The sequence below is a fragment of the Mesoplodon densirostris genome, chromosome 2 (assembly GCF_025265405.1).
Source record: "Mesoplodon densirostris isolate mMesDen1 chromosome 2, mMesDen1 primary haplotype, whole genome shotgun sequence".
Classification (NCBI taxonomy): domain Eukaryota; kingdom Metazoa; phylum Chordata; class Mammalia; order Artiodactyla; family Ziphiidae; genus Mesoplodon; species Mesoplodon densirostris.
The window spans coordinates 169375300-169392230 of NC_082662.1; the positions used below are offsets into that span (position 1 = coordinate 169375300).

General features: G+C 37.2%; 1 protein-coding gene and 1 pseudogene across 14 annotated transcripts in view; one reads left to right on the forward strand and one right to left on the reverse strand.

Moving 5' to 3' along the window:
• CDC42BPA (CDC42 binding protein kinase alpha) overlaps positions 1-16931 on the forward strand; it is a 317120-nt gene that overhangs the window by 70773 nt on the left and 229416 nt on the right. The gene's annotated exons all lie outside the window — the stretch shown is intronic.
• Positions 379-13228, reverse strand: LOC132484009 (cathepsin B-like; annotated as a pseudogene).

A 16931-nucleotide genomic window follows, 5' to 3' on the forward strand; every position in this document is an offset into this window, starting at 1 on the left:
TTTCTGTGTAAGAGAGCTCTTTTTAACCCAGAAAGGATCAATTCAAATCGTATACACAGGTTTGGCCTAGTCTAGTCTTGTCATAGCCACCATCTAAACTCTTCAGTCCTATATGAACTGAAAAAATAAAAGGAATTTCCACCCTCATATCCACCTTAACCCAACCTGCCAGATTAAAAGCAAAAAAAAAAAACAAAAAAACAGTTTGTGCAGGGCTGGCTGGATAGGCCGCAGTAGGCTTAACTTTTTTTCTGGTATTGATCACTACGTGAGATTCTGTCCACTATCTCTGATTTGTTTCCACCATAGTCATTTCCTTAGAGAATTTGAAGAAGAAATTGTCACTCTGCTCAGTTTTCTAGAGTTGACAGCCAGCCATTAGGGGGTGGCATTCTGTACTCTCCAGTCCAGGATGCAGATGGTGTGGCCTCCCTTCATTTCATTTATGACATGCAGGAAGTTGGCATACACAGGGAAGGTTCCCTCTACTGGGCCATTCTTGTAAATATCAGCTGTGGTCTTCAGGGACATTGTAGAAACTGCAGCTGGAGTGCTCCTTATCTTTGTAGGAAGGAGTATAGCCAGGCTCACAGTTCTTGCTGCACTTGGGAGTGTCTCTTCACCTCCATCACCTGGTAGCTGAGAGCCATTGAAATGGTGCTCACATTGCGGGATAGAATAGGGCCTACAGCCTACATGGGCATCATAGAGGCCACCAGAGACCTTTCTTGGTCCAGAAATCCCAGTCTCCAGAGGGAAAGCCCCCATACAGCCATCCCCATACTTCACAGTAGATGAGCAGGTTTTCAGCAGGCATCTCTGTGGGGGCATTCCTATTGGTGTCAATACAGATCTGACCAGAAATGGTTTTTATGGCCCCAAATGCCCAGGAAGAAACACAGGACTGTTGGTAATGTCTTTTTTAATGTTTAGACAGTCTAGCCACTATTCCTCGGTAGCAAAATGTTTTTGGCGTATCCATTTTCTTAGCAAACTGTACTCTCTGAGGCAGCTTGGATCTATCCGGGAAATGCTTTAAAAGCCCATTCAGTTCATATCCCCATTATGGAGGCTGAACAGTTCATCTGCAGGGGTGCAAAATAGGGTCTGCTTGGGATGCTAGGCAGCACCATCAGGCAGAAAAGGATGGCTATGGCCCACCACACTTTGGCATCTGGATCCTGGATTTACTGAAGTTGTGGAGACCCTAAGCCTGCAGTTGCCATGTCTAATTTCAGTATCTGGTGTCTGGAACCCGAGTCCACTATGTTGCCACTTGGACAAGATATAAAGTATTTTAATGACATGATTGTCATGCTGAACCTAATAGATATATATAGAATTCTCCATCCAGCAGAGACTTACACATTTTTTTCTAGCACGTACAGATCCTTCTTAAAATTTACATGTTCTAGGCCACAAAGGGTGCCTCAGTAACTTCCAAAAAATCATCATTATGCAGACCATAATCTCTGACCTTAATAAAATACAGTAAATATCAGTCAGATAGCTAAAAATGACCCAAATGTTTGCACACTTACAAACATAGATCATAAGAGGAATTATAAAATAATTCGATATTAGTGGAAATGCTGCACTTAAAAGTTTGTGAGATACTTAAAGTGAGATTTATAGCTTATAATATATTTACCAAGAAGTAAGAAACTTTGGTAATTGGTATTGGCTAAACTGTGTCTCCTTCCCCACCCCCTCAAAAAAAATGGATATACTGAAGTCCTATCCTCCAGTACTTCAAACTGTGACAGTAATTTGGAAATACTGTCTTTACAGAGTTAAGTTGAAATGAGGTCAGTAGGGTGGGCCCTAATCTAATATAATTGGTGTCTTTATAAGAAGGGGAAATTTGGACATAGGCATGGACAGAGGGAAGGTGACATAAAGACATAGGGGAGAAGTTGTCCGTCTTCAGCCAGAGAGAGAGGCCTGGAACAGATCCTTCCTTCACGACTGTCAGAAGGAACCAACCCTGCTGATACCTTGATCTTGGACTTCTAGTCTGCAGAACTGTGAGAATAAATAAATTTCTGTTGTTTGAGCCACCCAGTTGGTGATACTTCAGTACAGCAGCCCTAGCAAACTAATACAGTAACTAATGAGACAAATATTAATTCAGAAGTTGGAAAAAGAGCTATAGAGTAAACAAAAAGGAAGGAAATAATAAGGCCAGAAATCTGTTAGAGAGTAGATATTATCAAAACCCAAAATTAGTTCTTTAAAAAAGTTAATGTATTTAAAAATTGTTGGGTACATGATTTGTTCAATTTCAGAAAAAGCATAAATTTAATATACATCTATTAAGAAATAATAAAAGAGAATGTCTTTAATTTGATGAAGGATATGTGCCCAAAAACCTAAAGCAGACATTAATGGAAAAACTTTACATGCATTCCATTTAAGATCAGGAATAAGACAAAGATGGTTAACAGTGTTTTTTATGTTACTGGAGTTCCTGGCCAGTACATTAAGAAAATAAATAGAAATGAGTTAATGGGATTGGAAGAGAAGAGATAAATCTGTAAGTGTTTATAGTTCACCTGTATAAAAATCTGTAGGGGAAATAGACAAACTATATGTCTTAATAAGATAATTTAGTATTTCTTAAATAAAAGATTGTTTTCTGAAAGTCAGAATTCCTTTGTACTCAAAATAATTAGCTAGAAGAGATGATATAAGATACCATTCACAATAATAAAAGAAAATCAGGTTTCTAGAATTTAATCTGACAAGTAATGCACAAGATCTACATGGAGAAAATTCTAAAACTCTTATTAAAATGTATGATAAAAAGACCTGAAAAACAGATATACCATGTTCAAATATGGAACAAAATATTTCTGAAGGTGTCAATTCTCCCTAAATTAATCTATAAGTTTTGTGGAATGCCAATCAAAATTCAGTGGAATATTTTGAGAAATTTGACATACTAAATAATTTGCATAGAACTTCTGATTCTAACACATTTGTTTATATCATACCAAATCTTCTGCTGAAAACAACTAGAAAACCTTGATTAAAACATAAATTCATCTATTTGAAGGCATAAGAGCTATGAAATCATTAAGGACTCAAGGGGCTAAGAGTCACAGAAATAGGTTTTTTGAGAGGTGAACCCCCAACATTCAGCTTTACCTTTCTCTTGCAGGCAGTTGTCTAGAGGCAGAGAAGTTAAAGAGAACTTTCAGAAATCTCACAGGTAAGGGAAACTAAAATTGGAGTTCAGTTCTCAATAAAGAGGAGGGCTCTGTTAAATATCTCAGGTAGTTAATTGGAACCCCTGAAAGGCTACACCATTTGGTGTAAGGACAAATGGAAATAGGCCAGCCCTCAGAAAACTCAATTCTAATCAAATCAATCCCAGATTGGATTAAGGTAATCAGTGTAGTAGAAATGAAACATACAGTGATTTAAATTAAAACTTGATAGGTTTCACAGCAAACTGAAGAGAAGATTGGTGAACTGGAAAATAGGTCAGTAGGAAATATCTAGGCTGAAACATGGAGAGGAAAAAAAATGCAAGGAAAGTTTAAAAATAAGTTAGGATTCATATTAGACATAGTATAAAAAATTAACAGGTATGGATTTATATTTCCAGAAGGAGATAAAAGAGAGAAAATGGGACAAAAACAACATTTGAAGATAATGATGGCAGAGAATTTTTCAGAGCTAACTAAAAACATAAATCCGTACATAGATTCTAGAATTCTGTTGACTCCATGACAGGATAAATACATCTAGGCACATAATACATCCAGCCACGTAATTGTAAAACTTCTGAAAACCATAGATAAAGATACAATTTTAATAGTAGAGGAAAGGGACATGTAACTTCCAATAAGCAATGAGAAGACAATTCACCTTTTAACAGAAATGATGGAAGTTGAAGATAATAGAAAATGGCATCTTAAAACTGCTGAAAGAAGGAAACTTGTCATCTATGATTCTATACCCAGCAAATATTTTTTAAAAATGAAGGCAAAAGAATGAAGTTGGATTCTGCCTCACACCATATAAAAAATTAACTCAAAACAGATCATAGACTTAAATGTAAGAGCTAAAACTGTGATATTCCTAGAAGGAAACATAGATGTAAACTTTTTTGACCTTGGTTTGGGCAGTAGTTTCTTAAATATATCACAGTTACCAAATCACAAGCACCAAAGAAAAAAGATAAATTAGGTTTCATCAAAATTAAAAACTTTGTGCTTCCAAATAACACTGTCAAGAAATTGAAGAGACATTTCACAGAATGGGAGAAAATATTTGCAAGTTGTATATCTGATAAGGGTCTATTGTCCCGAAATATATAAAGAATATTTATAACTCAACAATAAAAACACAAATAACCTAACTAAAAAATTGACAACTGATTTCAATAGAAATTTCTCCAAAGAGGATATATAAATAACCAATAAGCACACGAAAAGGTGCTCAACATCATTAGTCATTAGGGAAATACAAGTCAAAACGACAATGAGATACCACTTCTCACCCACTAAGGTGAGTATAATTAAAGGCAGTAATAAGTGTTTGCAAGAATGTAGAAAGATTGGAACTCTTGTGCATTGCTGGTGGGAATGTAAAATGGTACAACTGCTTTGACAAATAACTGTTCAGTTCAGCAGTTCTCTTCCTAGATACATGCCCAAGAGAATTGAAAACACATGTAAATACAAAACCTTGTACATGAACTTTCATAGTAGCCTTAGTCATATTAGCGAAGGAAACAGTCCAAATGCCCATCAAGTGATGAATGGATAAACAATTGTGGTATGTCCTTATAATGAGATATTATTCAGCCACACAGGGAATCAAGTACTGATATATGCTAAACATGGATGAACCTTGAAAGCATGCTAAGTGAAATTAATCAGATGTAAAAGGACATGTATGACTCAATTTATATGAAATATCCAGAATGGGCAAATCCATAAAGACAAACTAGATTAGTGGTTGTCAGGAGGTGGTGGGAGGGAGGAGTGGGGCATGCTTACTTCTGGGTGTGGGGGTTCTTTTGGGGGTGATAGATGTATTCTGGCATTAGATAGAGGTGATGATTGTATAACTTTGTGAACATATTGAAAACCAGGGATTTATACAGTCTAAAGGGTGAATTTTTATGGTATATGAGTTATGTCTCAATAAAATTCTTTTAAATGAAGGTAAAATGAAGACAAAGAAAAATTGAGAATCTGTTTTTAGAAAAAGAAAAAACTGAGAATCTGTCATCAAGAGAATTAAACTAAAGAAAATCCTAAAGGGAATCTTAACAGGCAGAAAGAAAATACTCCCAGATGAAGCACAGAAATGTAGGAAGGAACATAGAGCTTCGGAAAGGATAAATGTCTTTTGATGACTATATAAAACAATAACAATAATGTCTTGTAGGATATATTAAATATGTAGGCTTAGATTACATAACAACAATAGTACAATGAGTAGGAAATTGGGAAATTAATGTGTTCTAAATCTAATCATTGTCTGGAGGTGGTAAGAATACTAATTTAATACATTGATATTATAAGATGTAATCTTTAGGACAGCCATTTAAAGAAAAGTAGTATAGTGTATAATTAATAAGCTATAGAGGTAGAAAAATCAAGTGATGGGAAATAAAAAAGAATATTGAGCAGATAGGATAAATAAGAAACGTTAATACACCTAAACATTTAAGCAGTTATACAAAATATAAACTGAGTAAATAATCCAAGTAAAATAAAAAGTTTGTTCACTTAGATAAAGAAGTAAAACTCAAGAATATCTGTTTAGAAGAGATACATCTTTAATATAAGAATATAGAAAAGGTACAAATTTTAAAAAGTTACAAATGAAAACAAAGTGATGTGGCTACTCCAAAATCAGACAAAGTAGACTTTAAGTCAAGAAGTATTTCTCGGGCTTCCCTGGTGATGCAGTGGTTGAGAGTCTGCCTGCCAATGTGGGGGACACGGGTTCGGGCCCTGGTCCGGGAGGATCCCATGTGCCGCGGAGCAGCTAAGCCCGTGCGCCACGACTGCTGACCCTTTGCTCTGGAGCCCGCAAGCCACAACTGCTGAGCCCACGTGCCACAGCTGCTGAAGCCTGTGCACCTGGAGCCTGTGCTTCGCAACGGGAGGGGCCACCGCAATGAGAGGCCTGTGCACCTCAATGGGGGGTGGCCCCTGCTCGCCGCAACTGGAGGGGGCCTGCGCACAGCAACAAGGACCCAGCGCAGCCAAAAATAAATAAATTAAATAAATAAATTTAAAAAAAAAGTATTTCTCCATCTAACCACATATAAAGAAAGAAGTGCTAGGATTTCCAATGCTGTGCTGAATAGAAATGGTGAGAGTAGGCATTCTTGTCTTGTTCCTGTTAGAGGAAAAGCTTTCAGGTTTTCACCATTGAATTGTATGATGTGGGTTTGTCATATGTTGCCTTTATTATGTTGAGGTACATTCCCTCTGTGCATGCTTGTTGAGAATTTCTTTCATAAATGGATGTTGAATAATATCAAATGCTTTTTCTGCATTTATTGAGATGATTATATGATTTTTACCCTTTATTTTGTTAATGTGGTGTGTCACATTGTTTGATTTGCAGATGTTGAACCATCCTTGCATCCCTGGGATAAATCCCACTTGTTCATGGTGTATGATCTTTTTAATGTATTGTTGAATTCAGTTTGCTAATATTTTATTGAGAATTTTACATCTGTGTTAATCATGGATTTTGGCCTGTAATTTTTTTTCCTTCCTCCCTCCCTCCCTCTCTTTCTCTCTCTCTCCCTCCCTTCCTCACTCCCTCCCAACCTCCCTCCATCCTTCCATACCTTCCTTTCTTCCTTCCTTCCTTCCTTTTCTTGTCTGGTTCTGTATCAGGGTAATGCTGGCTTCATTAAAAATGTTTGGAAACATTCCCTCCTCTTCAGTTTTTTGGAAGAGTTTTAGAAAAATAGGCATTAACTGTTCTTTGAACATTTGGAATAATTCACCAGTCATTTGATTTAGTTCTGTATATTTGTTTATTGGGAGTTTTTTGATTACTGATTCAATTTTGTTACTAGTGATCGGTCTAGTCAGATTTGCTTTTTTAAAAATTTTCAGTCTTGGTAGATTGTATATTTCTAGGTTGTCCAGTTTGTTGGTGTATATGTGTTCCTAATGTTCTCTTATGATCCTTTGTATTTCTGTGGTATCAGTTTTAACTTACCTCTTTCATTTCTGATTTTATGTTTTTGAGCCCTCTTTTTTCCTTGGTTAGTCTAGCTAGAGGCTTATTGATTTTTTTTCTTTAATCTTCTCAAAGAACCAGCTCTTGGTTTCCTTGAGCTCTTCTATTGTTTTTTTAATCTCAGTTTTATTTATTCATTTTCTTATATTTAGTATTTCCTTCCTTCTACTAACTTTGGGCTTTGTTTGTTTTTTTCCCCCCTAGTTCTCTTAGGTGTAAAATTAGATTATTTGAGGGTTTTTTTTTATGTCTTGAGACAGGCCTGTATTGCTATGACCTTCCCTCTTATGACTGCTTTTTCTTCATCCCATAGATTTTGGTACATTTTATTTGTGTTTTCATTTGTCCCTAGGTATTTTTTGATTTCTCCTTTGATTTCTTCAATGACCCATTGGCTGTTCAGTAGCATTTTGTTTAATCTCCATGTTTTTGTGGGTTTTTTTTTTTCAGTTTTCTTCTTGTAATTGATGTCTAGTTTCATACCATTGTGGTCAGAAAAGACACTTGATATGATTTCAATTTTTTTTGAATTTATTGATACTTGTTTTGTGGCTTAACATGTGATCTATGCATGTGAGAGAGAATGTTACATGTACACTTGAGGAGAATGTGTATTCTGCTGCTTTTGGGTGGTGTATTCTGTATATATCTATTAACTCCATCTGGTATAATGTGTCATTTAAGACCAGTGTTTCCTCACTGAATTTTCTGTCTAGATGATATGTCCATTGCTGTAAGTGGGGTGTTAAAGTCCCCTACTATTATTGTATTGCTTTCACTTTTTCCCCCTTAGGTCCATTAGTATTTGCTTTATATATTTTTCATGCTCCTATGTTGGGTGCATATATATCTATAAATGTTATGCTTTCTTGGTGGATTGAACCCTTTATCATTATGTAGTGCCCTTGTCTTTTATAAGTCTTTGTTTTAAAGTCTTATTTTGTCTGATATGAATATAGCTACACCACCTCTTTCCATTTCCATTTGCATGGAATATATTTTTCTATCCCTTCACATACAGTCTGTGTGTATTCTTACTTTTTTTTTTTTTTTTTTTTTTTTTTTTTGCGTTATGCGGGCCTCTCACTGTTGTGGCCTCTCCCGCTGCGGAGCACAGGCTCCGGACGCGCAGGCCCAGCGGCCATGGCTCACGGGCCCAGCCGCTCCATGGCATGTGGGATCTTCCCAGACTGGGGCACGAACCCGCGTCCCCTGCACTGGCAGGCGGACTCTCAAACACTGCGCCACCAGGGAAGCCCTGTATTCTTACTTTTGAATTGAGTCTCTCATAGGCAGCATGTAGATGGGTCTTCTTTTTATCCATTCAGCCACTGTGTATGATTTTTGATTTGTGAATTTAGTCCATTTGCATTTAAATTAATTATTGATTGGTATTTACTTATTGCCATTTTGTTAGTGGTTTTCTGGCTGTATTTGTAGCTCCTCTCTGTTCTTCTTCTCTTTCTCTCTTGTTTGCTGGCTTTTTTTAGTGTTATATTTAGATTCCTTTCTCATTTTATTTTGTATGTTTACTATAAGTTTGTGTGTGTTTGTGTGTGTGTGTGTGTGTGTGTGTGTGTGTGGTTACTGTGAGGTTCGCATACAGCATCTTAAGTATACAGTAATCTTTAAGTTGATAGTAACTTTTTCAAAAGTTTTAAATTATTACTCCTCTGTCATCTTTTATATTTTTGATAACACCCTTTCCATGTTTTAATATTATGCTTTCCTTAACTAATCATTGTATTTTTAATTTTACTATTTTGTCTTTTAACCTTCATACTTGCTTTGTAAGTGATTTATCCACTACCTTTACTATATATTTACCTTTTCCCTTTTGTATGTTTTCTTATTATTAATTAGTGTCTTTTATTTTCAGCTTACAGAAGTCAATTTAGCATTTCTTGTATGGCTGATGTAGTGGTGATGAACTCCACTCTTGCTGAGTTCTGAATGATAACCTTGATGGCTAGAGAATTCTTTTTTTTTTTTTTTTTTTTTTTTTGCAGTACCCGGGCCTCTCACTGTTGTGGCCTCTCCTGTTGTGGAGCACAGGCTCCAGATGCGCAGGCTCAGCGGCCATGGCTTACGGGCCCAGCCGCTCTGCGGCATGTGGGATCTTCCCGGACCAGGGCATGAACCCGTGTCCCCTGCATCGGCAGGCGGACTCTCAACCACTGTGCCACCAGGGAAGCCCTAAGATTCTCTCTTTACCCTTAACTTTTATCATTTTAATTATAATGTGTGTCACTGTGGTTCTCTTTGGGTTCATCTTATTTGGTACTCTGTGGGCTTCCTCAACTTGTATGTCTGCTTCCTTCCCCAGATAGAGAAGTTTTCAGCCATTATTTCTTTTCTTTTTTTAAAAAATTTATTTATTGTATTTATTTATTTTTTGGCTGGTTGGGTCTTTGTTGCTGTGTGTGGGCTTTCTCTAGTTGTGTCGAGTTGGGGCTACTCTTCATTGTGGTGCGCAGGCTTCTCTTGTCACAGAACACAGGCTTCTCTTCTCGCGGGCTCTAGAGCGCAGGCTCAGTAGTTGTGGCGCATGGACTTAGTTGCTCCACAGCATGTGGGATCTTACCGGACCAGGGATCAAACCCATGTCCCCTGCATTGGCAGGTGGATTCTTAACCACTGCACCACTGGGGAAGCCCCAGCCATTATTTCTTAAAATAATTGTTCTGGCCCTTTCTTTCTCTCTTCTCCTTCTAGGACCCCTATAATGCAAATGTTATTCACCTTGATGTTGTTCCAGAGGTCCCTTAAGGTATCTTCAATTTTTAAAATTCTTTTTTCATTTTGCTGCTCTGTCTGGGTGATTTCCATTGCTTTGTCTCAGCTCACTGATTCATTCTTCTACTTCATCCAGTCTGATTTTGAACCCCTCAAGTATTTTTTCCATTCAGTTTTAACTTCTGTTTGGTACTTTCTTATATTTTCTATCTCTTTGTTTTTGGTTTGTTTTGGTTTGATTTTGGGTTTTTTTGGCTGCACAGTTTGTGGGATTTTAGTTCCCTGACCAGGGATTGAACCCAGGCCTTGGCAAAAGTACCAAGTCCTAACCACTGGACTGCCAGGGAGTTCCCTCTATCTCTTTGTTGATGTCCTCACTGTGTTCTTTCTTCTCCCAAGTTCAGTGAGCCATCTTTACAGCATTACTTCTAACTGTTGTGTAAGTTGCTTATCTCTGTTTCATTAAGGCCTTTCTCTGGAGATTTGTCTTGTTCTTTAGTTTGGAACATATTTTTATGCCTCATTTGCCTATGTTTGTCTTCACGTATTGGGTGAAACAGCTACTCTTCCAATTTTGAAAGAGTGGTCTTGTGTAGGAGATGACCCATGAGGCCCAGAAGTGCCATTTCCCCTGGCTATCAGTGCTAGGCACTCAAGGAATGGCACTCATGTGGGGTGCATGCAACTGATGGCTGTGGCAGAGCTGTGGCTGCTCTGCAGGGAGGGCAGGGTGTGTTGCACTTGCCTGGCTCAGCTGCGGCATAGGGTGGGCTGGGTGCAGGGTGCTCGTCCAGCCCCATTGTAGTGTGGCTGGTGTGTGTGGTAAGTGGGGGTTCAGGGTGCTCACCTGACCAGGTTGTGGCGTGGTGTAGGTAGAGCATCCCTCCTGGTGCTAACAGGCCAGAGGGAGGACACCAAAAATGTCATTCATCAGCTCCGTCATAAGCAAGTTAGAATGTTGTTGCAAAGCCTGCCAGTGCTTCTGTCCCCAGAGAATGTTCCAGCTGGCTCATGTCTCTCTGGCAGCTACTTTAAGATTAGTAAGTGGGTCTCCCTTGCTTATGGTGTAGGTGCTCTCCAAACCATTCCTTTTGCACTGGATCTCAGGGTGAGTGGGTCTGTATATGACCCCTTTAATAGTGGCTTCTCCCTTCCCTTTGGTTCTGTGGTTCTCCTGGATTTAATTCCCATTTGTTTGCTAAATCAGATGTTTTGGGGGGTCACCTTTCCTGTGCCAGACCCAAGGGTTGGGGTACCTCATGCAGTGCTCAATACCTTCACTCCTTGAGGAAGAGTTCTATATATTTGGAATCCCTGCTAACTGTGGGTAACTGCTCCTGGGCTGGTGTCCCAAGTAAAACCATGTCTCTGCTTCTCCTTTCCCTCTCCATGTGTCTCTTTTATCTTTTGTTTCCAAGGTGTTGTTCATCTAGTTCTCAGGTCCTTTTCAGAGGAAAACGTCTCCTTATGTAGCTGCACATTTGTTGTGTTAATGGGAGGAGGTGAGTTCAGGGTCTTCCTATGCCGTCATCTTTAACTTCTCCCAGAAGTTTACTTGATATTACTGGTTGATTGTAACAGGTACGACTCAGGAACAGCCAAATGGAAGAGATGTATAGGGTAAGGTATGGAAGGAGAGGTATGGAGCTTCCACGCCCTTTCTGAGTGTGCCACTGTTCCAGCACCTTGATGTGTTCAGCAACCTGGAAGCTCCCAGAAGCCCTTCAATTAGGGGTGTTTATGGAGATTTCATTACATAGGCATTATTGATGAAATTGTTGGCCATTAACAGCTCAACCTCTAGCCCCTCTCCCCTTCTCTGTATGTTGGGGGCGGGGCTGAAAGTCACAAGATTCTAATAATGGAGTAGTCTTTCTGGCAACCATCCCCCCACGCTGAACTATCTAGGGCCACCACTCATCTCCTTAACATACAAAAGAATATTATAACTCCACAAATTCAAAGGGTTTTAGGAGCTGTGTGCCAGGATCTAGGGACAAAGGCAAAATATTTATTTTTATTATACTACATCCATTATAACTTTGTATTGTCTAATTGACAGTTTTTATGTATACAGAGCAAAAATGGACAGAACTAAAAGGATAGACATATCAATTTCATAGTAGGAAATTTTAACACACTGTTTTCATACCTGATAGAAGTAGACAAAACTCAGTAAGGAATAAAAGATGTGAACAACAATTAACAGACAACTTAATTGACATAGTACACTATGCTCAACAGCTGACGAACTCATGGAACATTTACTATTTATTAGTATATCAAGATGCAGTAGATTTTTTTGTATATGGACCTTGTATCCTGTGACCATTTTAAATCCATTTATTAGTCTTAGGAGATATTTTTTACATGTATGGCTTCCTGTTAGATTATCTATGTTGTGTGCTGTCTGGTCTTTATTTCCTGTTCCTACCTGCTTTACAGTTACCAACATGAAAATTCAATCTCCAGAGTTTGGCAGAAACCTTCATAGTGAAAGCCAGCTATGCTTGCTTGTTTTTTAGTATTCTTAGATGTACTTAGTTTTGATGCTATACCAGTTTCTTTCATCCTAGTTCTGAAATATGTTTAAAAGGTGATTTTAATAGTTTTTCATATTTACTATGTTGAGAAAGCTCATTCAAAGTATCTAACCTTACATACATACCACCAAAAATAGAAGTGTTTATTTTTCTATATGAATTTTAGACTCAACTTGTCTACTTAAAAAAAGTGTTATTTTCATTGGATAATGTTAAATTTACAGATTAATTAAAGGAGAATTGATACCCAGTCTTCTTTGGGATTACAATATGATTTATAATTTTTGAGAAGAAAGATGGGCAGTTTTCCTAAACTTTTGGCTCATTTACTAGGTATTTTTTCTTCTGTTGCTGTTGTTGGGATATAATATACTATCATTATATTCTGATTTTTTTTCTTGGAAAATATGAAAGCTATTATTTTATATATACTAGTTCTTTAATATTACTTCGGTTACCAGCTACCTTACCAAAGTACCTTGTGGTTTCTGATAGTTTCCTTTTTACTTATTCCTTTTAAAGTATACAATTATATCTTCTGGCAAAAATGCAAACATTTGGAATATACACTGAGTTTCTTTATGAGCTCTCTTTAGTCTTTGAGTTTATTAATTTTGAGCTTTAACTCCCTATGTCATTGCTCTTACCTGTGCCTTAATTTTCTTCTGTAATGTAATTTGGGCTATGGTTTCTCCATTCTTGTCTCTATCTAATCCCATTTTATTCACCCTAGATTTCAGGAATTCTTTAAAATATCTAATTTGTTGATGTTATTCTTCTTATTTTCCAGTGTTGTAATTTTATTCCTTTGAACAACATATATTTTCTGTAATTTCATGAGATTGAGAGTGAAAGAGAAGTAAATGAGTGTCCCTCGTTTACCATCTCAAAACCATCTTTAAATACTAACAAAAAGAAAACATCAACAAAAGTCAGCGTACGTGGCTCTTGGTGCTTCAGTAATTGAATATTTCTTGACTGGTCTGCACAGCTGAGGTTCTTTATACTACTTAAGTGTTTCCATCCCTTGAGAATCCCAAGCTTCCCTGTTCTGCGTCTACATACCTTTCATGAATGTCTCTAGTCCCTGTACTCTAGAATCCTGGATGTTTTTGATACTTTTTATTTCTGGGCTATAAGACGTTGCATCCATGTAAGGACATAAGGTTCCAGTTACTCTTTTCTCTTTGCCTCTGGGTTTTAACCAGTATGTTGGAGCCAGATCAGGTTCAGTGTTATCAGGATCCCCTGTTAAAAAAGATTAAGACATGAACTTGGAGCCAAGCTGGAGACTTCCCACTACCTTCCCTCAAATGTAAACCTTTGTTCCCCACTTTGGATCTCAAAGTAGACAAAAATTTTGTATATCCAACTAGCTGAATTGTTTCCAGTCAGCCTTAGAAACTCATTTGCTAGTGGAACAGAGTCATATTAAGATATGGGCTTCTAGGCTGATTGCTAGAGGACAAGTCTTGAGTCTTAATCCACTTGTTAATCGTGGACAGAAGTGAAGGAGAATTACTCACCTTTGTTTTTCAACACTTGTCTCTTGAGTCTAATAGGGTAGAACCTTCCTTGCTTTAAAGATAGACTATTTTTATTCACTCCAAATTTGAACTCTAGGAATAAAAAAGCAGCAGCATAAGTTTCACAGAAATGGGAAGTAGAGCAGAGTGACTTTGCCCAGGCACTCACCTTTTATTGATACAGTTCCTGCAGATACTTTGAAATGACTCATGTGTTATATTTAAGGCCAATATTAATGGATATTGTGTTTTTAGAGAAAGTGGAGGTCATCCCGGCCTAACAAAATATATTTTGTTATTACTGTTGCTTCTTTAAAATCATTACATATTTGCAAATGAGTGAAAGAATTGATGGCAGAATGCAATCAGTGCAAGAACTGAATGGGAAAATGAAATCAGTAGATTAATGAGTTTATAAAAATGGGAGTGAAGATGTAGGATACTTTTGTCTTTCTAATGGGGAAGGTGAGAACCTTGTACAACTTCTTCCTAGCACTTATACTTTTAACTTTTAAATTCCTTATTTCTGTGTTTAATGTTTGTCTTCACCAATAGACTCTTAGTGAAGGCAAGGACTGAGTTTCTTTATTCATTATACTCAGTACTTAGCACGATACTTTTAAATATAATAATTTTCCTTATTGGAGATTAAAAACAAAAATGAAGTTCTTTTTTCCTTTCATGCTTCTCTATTTTGACTAATGAAAAAAATACTTAAAACCATATACTATAATCCAAACATGTTCCATACCCTTGATTAGGATCACAGTCTAATCTACAAGAGGGAAAGGTACACAGCATTGAGATCTACTTCTGTAATTTTGGGGGCATTTCTTTCCAATTTTATTTCTATTCATAGGTAATAAAATTGGGATAGTTTTATAAACATTGACATCTAACCAGCTTTTCTAACCAAATATTTTAAGTCTTTTCCCCATATGTTGAAACATTTCTTTTAAACCTGATTTCTAATGGCTCCATAGAAGTCCATTATGTGGAAGCTCTGTAATTTATTTACCAATAATGTTAAGCTGGAATGTACGCTCCATGAATATAGGAATTTTTTCCCTGTCAGTTCACTTCAATTCTCCAACACCTACAACAGTGTCTAGTACATAGTAGGTGCTTAATGCATAAAAAATGATGAAATATTTAGGTTGTTCTATTTTTTCTGTATTAGAAATAATGCACTCCAAAGCATTTTTGTACAAAATGCTTTCACTGTATTTCAGATGCTTTTCTAAATAATTACTTCTAGAAGAAACTTCTAGAAGAGGACCTTGCTGGTTGAAAGGATATGGACAAACATGATTTCAGAGTCGTTTTCTCTATGAAATAATGTTATCTGTGGCTTTTTTTTTACACTTCAGTTTTATAACTTTTCTATAATAATTATGTTTTAAAAGAATCAAAATAGTTATTTTATTATTTTAAGTGCGTTTCTTTTATTCAGGGAACAGTTAGTAATCTTGTGCCTGGAATATAGGGTTTTTGTTGGTGGTGGTGAAAGATGAGGATTGAAAGTTTTCTTGGGCAGATGCAGTGAATGATTTGGTATGCTATTCTAAGGAACGTTATTTCATAGGAATGGGAGTCCTATCAAAGGTTAATAAGCAGAGTAGTGATAGAATCAGAATGATAAGATAGATAATACTGATAGTGTAGAGGAAGGATTTGGTAGAGAAGAGACCAGAGGGAGGGAGATCCTGGATTTCTCACTCTCTAGCCTCCACGTCATTCAATTAATCACTGGGGTTTTTTTTTATCTTAAGTATTTCTTGAATTTCTTCTTCTCTTCCTTAGTTAAGTCCTCAATATCTTTCACCTCAGCTACTGCTGTAATCTTCTCATTTCTTTCCCTGCCTCAGAACCATTCTCCACAGAGCTATTAAAGTGATGAAGCTACAACCAAATATGAAGAATGGTTCCCTATTATCTACATTTTAAGGTTCTAGTTGATTAGCGTGGCATACAAACTTTTCCATTATTTGGATCCTTCACTTTCATTTCTAGCTATTCCCTGCTGTGAAGAAAACCTTTCCTAAGAAAGAAAACTGCCTGTTATCCCTGATTGTCTTCACCCCTGTCCCCCGCACAGATAGCACTTGCTTCTGTGCCTTGCTCATGCTGCCCCCATTTCCCAAAATATTCCCTCTCTCCAGTCAGACCCCCCTTGGTCCCCTTTTTCTGGGGCTCACTGTGTAAGACTCATATGTCAATAACCTCTTCCAAGAAATGTTAACATATATATTCACAGATTACATACCTCCCTCCTTTCTCCTGCCTTTTTGGCTTAGGAATCTCTCTTCTGTGCTTTTTATAGGACCTTGTTTGTACCTTTCCTTTCATGTTGTACTATAATGATCTGTTTAGTTATGTTTCCCACACTGGACTGTGAGATTTTTGAGAGCAAGGGCTCTTTTATTTCTTTGTATTCTCAGCAGTTAGCATAATGTCTAACATATAGTAAGGTGGTCAAAAAGGAACCTATTATCATTTTTCAGATGAAATAATGAGGGCTTGAACCAGGCCAGTGGGCAAGAAGGATGGGTGGGATAGACAGATTGTTAAAGAAGTCACTTTGGATGTCAGTGATAAGTTAAAGGTAGAAATCATGGATGATTGAGGTGTGCAACCTGAGTAAATGAGTTTAACGTGCAGGTTTTTGACTTGTTAAATTTGAAATATTTGCTGAACATTCTAGAGAGATGACTAATAGGTAACTAGAAGTATGGGTCTACCTATTAGGAGATAAGGATTTAGGAGTCATCAGCGTAGAGATATTAATTAGGGCATATGGAATAGATAATACAGGTCAGGAAGGAGAGGAGATATAAAAAATGTGGAGTAGGGATCCTTGGGGAAAATCATTTAATAGGTTACAGAAAAAAGAATA